We start from the raw sequence: 10,087 nt of genomic DNA, 5'->3' as shown, positions 1-10,087 counted from the left end.
GTTAAGACCCAGGTTGTGACTAGGGTGTAAAAATGCAGAATTTCTTCTATTGGTTTACTGAAAGCCTCCCGATGCTCCGCCGTACAACACTCAATGTACATGATTACTACTGAATCGGCAGCAACAGCAGCAGCAGATAATAATAATGCTAGGAGTATTGTGCACTACAGCAGATCAATCGTCAACAAAGATCAGAACACAGTTTCGGGGCAATGATAATTGCAGCATGCTAAGCATATACTGTATTAAATTACAATATGAGTGTAATTTGCCACTTCACCTTGTGGCCTTCAGCAGCCAGGTTCTCCTCTACTAAATGTGCCTCTGGTGACATAGTAATACTCTCATGTGCATGCACACCTTCAGCTCCATAGCTCCCACCAATTGCAGTTGTTGTGTAGTAGTCTGATGCCATTATCCTGTCCAGCTTAACCCTCACCGCAGCATCTACAGCCAAAAGCCACATGTGTTAGTCAACAATCATTTCCAATCAAACAAAATAACATATCTACTATATCAATAACACTCACAAGTAAAAGAGGAGCCAGGGTGGATCGGCTCATCAGCGCGGGCGAGCCATAAGCGGGCATACTGGCCACAGGCCTGGAGCGCGTCGCGGTGGGACACGCTCACTGCGGAAGCAGGGAGAGCGGCACGCATGGAGGTTCTTGAGCTTGCCGATGATGGCGGTGAAGCTGGGCCTGGAGCTGCTGGGCTTGGAGCGCATCACCTCCTTCTGCTCCTGATTAAGCCTCTGGCCGACGCGGCCGCCTCATCATCTACGTGATGTGGTTCTTCTTCTTGCGCACATACCGCAAGAGGTCACGGCCATCGCGACCGTGCGCCGCCAAGGTCGATGACCATAGTCAAGGCAGCATGGGACCAAAGCTAGGATGTGGCGCTCGGGGCAGTGCATAGACGACGCCGGGGAGACCATGCTGAGGCGTGGGTCGGTGGGAGTGTTGAATCCACTTGGTAGAGGAGGTAGTGTGGGCTGATATGTGCATGAGGGGTGCTGGAAAGCGACGGTTCTCACCGTCGGCGGCTGGAATCGACCGGCAACCGTGAGGTGGAGAAGGGGATCGAGGACAGCTTCAGTGAGAGAGTTCGGGAGGGAGGATAAAACAGTACAGATGGAGGAGAGAACACAGAGACACAGGGGGCCGCCCGCGCATGGCACCGTGAGCTAGCAGGGGCGGCTGGGCCGACCGGCCCCAATAAGGTAGAAAAAGAGCCTGCTTATTACTCCATGCTACCTTATCTATATTCTTTTACCCCTCAAAAAAATCTATATCTTGTTTTTGCCAAAATACCTGACTTTATCTATATCTATTATATTGTATGCTTACTAATAATACAATGTTCACTTAGAGGTGGATAGCAAGGCTGTGGCGATGATGCTCAAAGGTTGGCAGGGTTAGAAAATCCAGAAAATAATGTGGCTAACATAGCACGAGAAGTTCAGGACCCATCGAATTGTATTCTCGAAATTGTATCAGACAAGTTTCCTAATGCTTTTTTTTAAGAAATGAAGTGGCTTATTGATCCTAAAAATGAAGTGCATCTCTGAGGAAGCCGCTGATCGATCGGGCTCTGCTCCTTAGCATGTCCAATTGGCCGCAGGTCGTGTCCTGAAATGCTGAGGTACATTGAAATACATATTGCTTTCGGCGCTCGACAAAACCACTGTTGTTGAAATTCCAATGCAAGGCCTGCGTCCTGCTGCGCAGGGGATTTTTCTATGTCCATGTTGAGTTGTCGGTAAAGCTAAGAATGTTAATGAAAAAAATAAATAGACTTTGTTTTAAACAAGAAACGTGGGGAGCCAAAACACTATTTTAGTACAATATTTTTAATATAAATAATATCCAATTAGATCACTTTCGTTGAATGTGAATGTTCATCCACACGAAGAAGCCCAAAATTATAATAGTTGTTGCGAAGTTATGCTATCTCTCTCCGAATTTAGTGAGCGGTATTGGCTAAACTTTATCAAGTTCCTAATTTCTTTTAAGGATGAGTTCCTAAAAAAATTCATAGAAAAATATATTTTGATGTAGGTAAAGAAATATATTCTATAAGATTAGCATGTCCTATTTCAATAATTTGAGATCTTGAAAACAATTGACTAAAATTTGCATGAACAACTAATGTATTTTTGCACATATTATTTTAAATAAACTTGAAACATCATCTTACTGCACGTACTCTGTGTCTGTTAGATGCTTCCATCCCAATACGTTTTATAAATCAAACTTCATAGGTACACTGTAAATAACCAATTACCACCGTTGCTTCCACCGCCAGAAATCGTTAATGTGAAATTTATGGAGAAGAGATACCACAAAAAAGGCTATTGAGAAGAAAAAAATTAATTGTTTAATTATGATATATGCACAATAGTCTATTCTATATAACAAGGTTATGAAAAGAAAAAATATATGGACCATGCAACTACAAAATAAATGTTCCCATGGAAAAGCATTTACAGGAAAATCTAATACAAAAAGATATGTAAGGCCAAAAAAATATAGGGAGTCTACCTGTGCAAATAATATTGTATGTTAAAGTGATATTCCTATTCTTGGTACTCCATCCCGCAAAACAGTGTTATTGAGAACAGAAAAATAAGTGTTTAATATGCACAATCGTCTATTCTATATAAGAAGGTCATGAAAAAAAAATATGGATGATGTAATAATTAAAAAATGGTCCCATGGAAAAAAATTAAATTAAAATCTAATACCAAAAGAGATGTAAGGCAAAAAAATGAAGAGTCCAGCTGTGCAAAAAATATTGTATGTACAAGAGATATTTCTATTCTCGATACTGCATATCACTTAGGGTTCTTTAACATAGGTAGGAGACGCATATAAGTCAAAGGGATCCTCCTTTGAAACACTTTATATTTCCCTTAGATCGAGTATAATACAAGTAATCAATCAGAGCATAGAGAGCCATCTTATCATCTTTTTATAAAGACAAACTACCACGGACTAAATATGCTCATCTCAAATTAATTATGCGATTGAGAAATCCATCATCGCTAAGTTGCAAAGGGAGGCGATACAAATGAAAAAAAAACTTTGAATATGTTTAAGATACACACACATTTTGAGAAACATCAAGTGCATAATCTAGCCGCGCAAATGCGCGGGTCACCCCGCTAGTTGTAATGAATCCAACACCCATTGGGTTTGATCATATCTCGCTTGCGAGAGAGGTTATTAGTCAACGGTCTTAATCTTTCAGATCCGTGTGTGCTTTACAAATCTCTATATCATCTCCTAGATGCAGCTACCACGCGCTATTTGGAACTATTTCAAACAACTGTTCTACTATATGAATCCGGTTTACTATTCATAGTCATCCAGATTAGTATCAAAGGTTGCATCGACGTAACCCTTTACGACGAACTCTTTTACCACCTCCATAATCAAGAAAATTCCTTAGTCCACTAGTTACTAAGGATAACTTTGACCGCTGTCTTGTGATTCATTCCTGGATCACTCTTGTACCCCTTGACTGACTCATGGCAAGGCACACTTTAGGTGTGGTACACAGCATAGCATACTGTAGAGCCTATGTCTAAAGCATAGGGAACGACCTTCGTCCTTTCTCTTTCTTTTGCCGTGGTCAGGTCTTGAGTCTTACCCAATACTCACACCTTATAACACAGCCAAGAACTCCTTCTTTGCCGATCTATTTTGAACTCCTTCAAAATCTTGTCATGGTATGTGTTCATTTGAAAGTACTATTAAGCATTTTTGATCTATCCTTATAGATCTTGATGCTCAATGTTCAAGTAGCTTAATCCAGGGTTTCCATTGAAAAACACTTTTCAAATAACCCTTTATGCTGTCTAGAAATTCTACATCATTTCCGATCAACAATATGTCAACAACATATACTCATCAGAAATGCTATAGTGCCCCCACTCACTTCTTTGGAAATACATATTTCTCATAAACTTTGTATAAACCCAAAATCTTTGATCATCTCATCAAAGCGTATATTCCAACTCCAAGATTCTTACTCCATTCCTTAGAAGGATTGCTGGAGCTTTGCATACTTGTTAGCATCTTTCAGGATTGATAAAACCTTCTGGTTTTATCACATACAACCTTTCCTCAAGAATATCATCGAGGAAACAATGTTTTGACATCCTATCTGCAAGATTTCATAAATAATGCAGTAACTGCCAATATAATTCCAACAGACTCTTAGCATCGCTACGAGTGAGAAAGTCTCATCGTAGTCAACTCCTTGAACTTGTCGGAAAACATCTTAGCGACAAGTCGAGCTTTCTTAATGGTGACACTTACCATCATTGTTCATCTTCCTTTTAAAATCCATCTGTACTCAACAGCCTTACGACCATCAAGTAGTTCTTCCAAAGTCTATACTTTGTTTTCATACATGGATCATCTCTCGGATTTTATGGCCTCAAGCCATTCGTCGGAATCCGGGCCCACCATCGCTTCTCCATAGCTCGTAAGTTCATTGTTGTCTAGCAACATGACCTCCAAGACAGGATTACCGTACCACTCCAAAGCAGTACGTGTCCTTTTCGACCTACGAAGTTTTGTAGTGACTTGATCCGAAGTTTCATGATCAATATCATCAGCTTCCACTTCAATCGGTGTAGGCGCCACAGGAATAACTTCATGTGCCCTGCTACACACTAGTTGAAGTGACGGTTCAATAACCTTATCAAGTCTCCACCATCCTCCCACTCAATTCTTTCGAGAGAAAATTTTCCTCGAGAAAGGACCCGATTCACAAACAATCCTTTTTGCTTTCGGATGTGAGACAGGAGCTATACCCAACTATTTTTGGGTGTCCTATGAAGATGCATTTATCCACTTTGAGTTCGAGCTTATCAGCCTGAAACTTTTTCACATAAGCGTTGCAGCCCCAAACTTTTAAGAAATGGCAACTTAGGTTTCTCTAAACCATAGTTCACATGGTATCATCTCGACGGAATTGCGTGGTGCCCTATTTAAAGTGAATTTGGTTGTCTCTAATGCCTAACCCATAAACGATAGTGGTAATTCAATAAGAGACATCATGGTATGCACCATATCCAATAGGGTGCAGTTATGATGTTCGGACACACCATCACACTATGGTGTTCCAGGTAGTATTAGTTGCGAAACAATTTCCACAATGTCTTAATTGTGTGCCAAACTCGTAACTCAGATATTCTTCTCTATGATTATATCATAGACATTTTATCCTCTTGTCACGATGATTTTCAACTTCACTCTGAAATTACTTGAACCTTTCAATAATTCAGACTTGTGTTTCATCAAGTAAATATACGTAGCATCCACTCAAATCATCTGTGAAGTAAGAACATAACGATATCCACTGCGTGCCTCAACACTCATTGGACTGCACACATCAAAATGTATTACTTTCAACAAGTTGCTTTCTTGTTCCATCTCACTGAAAACGAGGCCTTTCAGTCATCTTGCTCATGTGGTATGATTTGCATGTCTCAAGTGATTCAAAATCAAGTGAGTCCAAACGATCCATCTATATGTAGTTTCTTCATGCATATACACCAATAGACATGGTTCGCATGTCTCAATCTTTTCAAAAACGAGTGAGTCCATAGATCCATCAACATAGAGCTTCTTCATGTGTTTTATACCAATATGACTCAAATGGCAGTGCCACAAGTATGTGGTACTATCATTACTATCTTATATGTTTTGGCATGAACATGTGTATCACTACGATCGAGACTCAATAAAACATTCATTTTAGGTGCAAGACCATTGAAGGTATTATTCAAATAAATAGAGTAACCATTATTCTCAAGTTTATTTAAAATAATATGTGCAAAAATACATTCGTTGTTCATGCAAATTTTAGTCAATTTTTTTCATGATCCCAAATTATTGAAATAGGACATGCTAATCTTATAGAATATATTTCTTTACCTACATCAAAATATTTTTTCTATGAATTTTTTTAGGAACTCAGCCTTAAAAGAAATTAGGAACTTGATAAAGTTTAGCCAATACCGCTCACTAAATTCGGAGAGAGATAGCATAACTTCGCAACAACTATTATATTTTTGGGCTTCTTCGTGTGGATGAACATTCACATTCAACGAAAGTGATCTATTTGGATATTTTTATATTAAAAATATTGTACTAAAATAGTGTTTTGGCTCCCCACGTTTCTTGTTTAAAACAAAGTCTATTTATTTTTTTTCATTAACATTCTTAGCTTCACCGACAACTCAACATGGACATAGCAAAATCCCCTGCGCAGCAGGAAGCAGGCCTTGCATTGGAATTTCAACAACAGTGGTTTTGTCGAGCGCCGAAAGCAATATGTATTTCAATGTACCTCAACATTTCAGGACAGGACCTGCGGCCAATTGGACATGCTAAGGAGCAGAGCCCGATCGATCAGCGGCTTCCTCAGAGATGCACTTCATTTTTAGGATCAATAAGCCATTTCATTTCTTAAAAAAAAAGCATTAGGAAACTTGTCTGATACAATTTCGAGAATACAATTCGATGGGTCCTGAACTTCTCGTGCTATGTTAGCCACATTATTTTCTGGATTTTCTAACCCTGCCAACCTTTGAGCATCATCGCCACAGCCTTGCTATCCACCTCTAAGTGAACATTGTATTATTAGTAAGCATACAATATAATAGATATAGATAAAGTCAAGTATTTTGGCAAAAACAAGATATAGATTTTTTTGAGGGGTAAAAGAATATAGATAAAGTAGCATGGAGTAATAAGCAGGCTCTTTTTCTACCTTATTGGGGCCGGTCGGCCCAGCCGCCCCTGCTAGCTCACGGTGCCACGCGCGGGCGGCCCCCTGTGTCTCTGTGTTCTCTCCTCCATCTGTACCGTTTTATCCTCCCTCCCGAACTCTCTCACTGAAGCTGTCCTCGATCCCCTTCTCCACCTCACGGTCGCCTGTCGATTCCAGCCGCCGACGGTGAGAACCGTCGCTTTCCAGCACCCCTCATGCACATATCAGCCCACACTACCTCCTCTACCAAGTGGATTCAACACTCCCACCGACCCACGCCTCAGCATGGTCTCCCCGGCGTCGTCTATGCACTGCCCCGAGCTCCACATCCTGGCTTTGGTCCCATGCTGCCCTGGCTATGGTCGTCGACCTTGGCGGCGCACGGTCGCGATGGCCGTGACCTCTTGCGGTATGTGCGCAAGAAGAAGAACCACATCACGTAGATGATGAGGCGGCCGCGTCGGCTAGAGGCTTAACCAGGAGTAGAAGGAGGTGATGCGCTCCAAGCCCAGCAGCTCCAGGCCCAGCTTCACCGCCATCATCGGCAAGCTCAAGGACCTCCATGCGCGCCGCTCTCCCTGCTTCTGCAGTGAGCGTGTCCCACCGCGACGCGCTCCAGGCCTGTGGCCAGTATGCCCGCTTATGGCTCGCCCGCGCCGATGAGCCGATCCACCCTGGCTCCTCTTTTACTTGTGAGTGTTATTGATATAGTAGATATGTTATCTTGTTTGATTGGAAATGATTGTTCACTGACACATGTGGCTTTGGGTTGTAGATGGTGCGGTGAGGGTTAAGCTGGACAGGATAATGGCATCAGACTACTACACAACGGCTACAATTGGTGGGAGCTATGGAGCTGAAGGTGTGCAAGCACATGAGAGTATTACTATCTCACCAGAGGCACATTCAGTAGAGGAGAACCTGGCTGCTAAAGGCCACAAGGTGAAGTGGCAAATTACACTCATATTGTAATTTAATATAGTATATGCTTAGCATGCTGCAATTATCATTGCCCTGAAACTGTGTTCTGATCTTTGTTGACGATTGATCTACTGTAGTGCACAATACTCTTAGCATTATTATTATCTGCTGCTGCTGTTGCTGCCGATTTAGTAGTAATCATGTACATTGAGTGTTGTACGGCGGAGCATCCGGAGGCTTTCAGTAAACCAATAGAAGAAATTCTGCATTTTTACACCCTAGTCACAACCTGGGTCTTAACGACACACAAGAGGCCCAACTTCAAATGCTGAAAAGCAAGAACATGAGTTGCGGCTTCAACTGGCTTATCCACATGGTGAATGCGACTATATGTTACACAGATGAGTTTCTATCCTTCTCTTTCTTGCATTTTTCATCGAGTTGAAGTTTCTTCATTGTGTCTGGTGACTATGAAAAAATATGTTTATAAGGAAAATATTCATGTTTTAATCAAAATACTAAGTAGAGTAGATAAAATTACTCAGATATCTGCTGTATCTTGGCAAACCCCTTGTTTTTAAATAACATGTATGCTAGTATGTAGATGTAGTTACTTGAAACAAAAATATAAGATGAATTAACATGTCATTATCAGTAAGAAACAATCCAGTGAATGAGAGGAGGATGGGAGGCCTTGGCTAGAGTCAGCAGTGGCTGGAGATAACACTGGAGAAGGGCATGCAATGGAACTATGGAGGGCGGGTCGACGAATCATCACACACTGCGCGACGCACGGGGTGAGCAACGGAGGAAGTCTGGGGTGGCGCACGAGAAGATTGGAGGCGGATGGGGAGGTGGCGGATGGTCGGAGAAGAAGACCGGCCCCGCTGCCGCGCATGGCAGCGGCGGCGGCGGCGGCGCAGTACTCGTACGCGAGGATGAGAGCCCGTGCTCGTGCCTGTGTGTTTTTCTTTGTTTAGCACGGAATGTAGCATCCCGTGTAAAATAATAACGAATGCAGGGACCTTTTTGTAAGAACGAAATGTTTTTCGATTGACCAGTTAAAATAGGACCGCGGGTTGGTTTTTCGGAAACAGAGGGGCTTTTATGCAAAATCCCTAGCGACGACGGACGACAAAAATCCAATTTTCTTTATTATTAAAAAATTAAAGATAAAGATTAAAGATAAAGATTAAAGATTAAAGACTTTCATCCAAAACATTTTTAGTCGAATCTATTACTGGGCATGCATGTTCTTCTATTCTTGGCCTGAGGTTCGGCTTGTATTGAGACATCGAAAAGTCTTGCGGGTGCTACATCTCGCTTATGCGAGACGTTGCCCCGTCTATCAGATCCTATTTGGCGCTGCAGGCGCCCGTTATACTAATGGGCGTTTGTAGCACACCCCGCTCGCTACACTCTGGGCCGGCCCACATATCCCTTCTCTTTGTGCAGTTTAAAAGCAAAGGATGTGCGCTAGTCAGGTTCGAACCAGCAACCTCTCTGTTCAAAGGTACAACAGCAACCACTACTAGGCTACGTCACCCACTCACACATATATTCTTTTTTCTTATCCTTTTATTTGTTCTTTCAGTTCGTGGTTTTTCTTTCCAGGTTCGCTTGTCATTTTTCGGACATTTTTATTTGGTTTTTGCTTTTTCATATTTTTTGTTTTCTTAAATAAGTTTTTTTTTCAAATTCGTAAAGTTCCATTTCCAAATCGATGAACGTTTTCCCAAATTGCATGATTTTTTTTCAAAATAGATGAACTTTTTGAATTTGATGTACTTTTTATGGTTTTGTGTGAACTTTTTTCAAAATTGAAGATTTTTTTCTCAATTAGAAGAATTTTTTTTCCAAAATTGGTGAACTCTTTTCAAAATTGATGAACTTTTTTTAAAATTGCATGAACTTTTGTCAATTCAATGAACTTTATTTTCAAATTCGATGAACTTTTTTCCCACTTTGATGAACTTTTTCAAATTTGAATTTGTTTTCAAAATTCATGAACTTTGTTTAAATTTTTGAGCTTTTTTTCGAGATGATTTTTATTAAACCGATGAAATTTTTTCAAGATTGATGAACTTATTTTCAAATTGGGTGAACTTTTTTCAATTTGATGATCTTTTTTCAAATACGATGAACTTTTTATTCAAATTTGATAAATATTTTTAAATTTTGATGAACTTTTTTCAAATTTGATGAGCTTTTATCAAATTTGTGAATTTGTTTTCAAAATCAATGAACATTTTTTAAATTTGCGAACATTTTCTCTAGATGATGAACTTTTCTTGAAGTTGATGAACTTTTTTCATTTCCATAAACTCTTTCGAATTTCTATGAACCTTATTTTCAAATTTGTACCTGTTTTCAGTAT

Source organism: Triticum dicoccoides, chromosome 7B (assembly GCF_002162155.2).
Source record: "Triticum dicoccoides isolate Atlit2015 ecotype Zavitan chromosome 7B, WEW_v2.0, whole genome shotgun sequence".
Lineage (NCBI taxonomy): Eukaryota > Viridiplantae > Streptophyta > Magnoliopsida > Poales > Poaceae > Triticum > Triticum dicoccoides.
Note: the sequence above shows the minus strand (reverse complement) of the source record.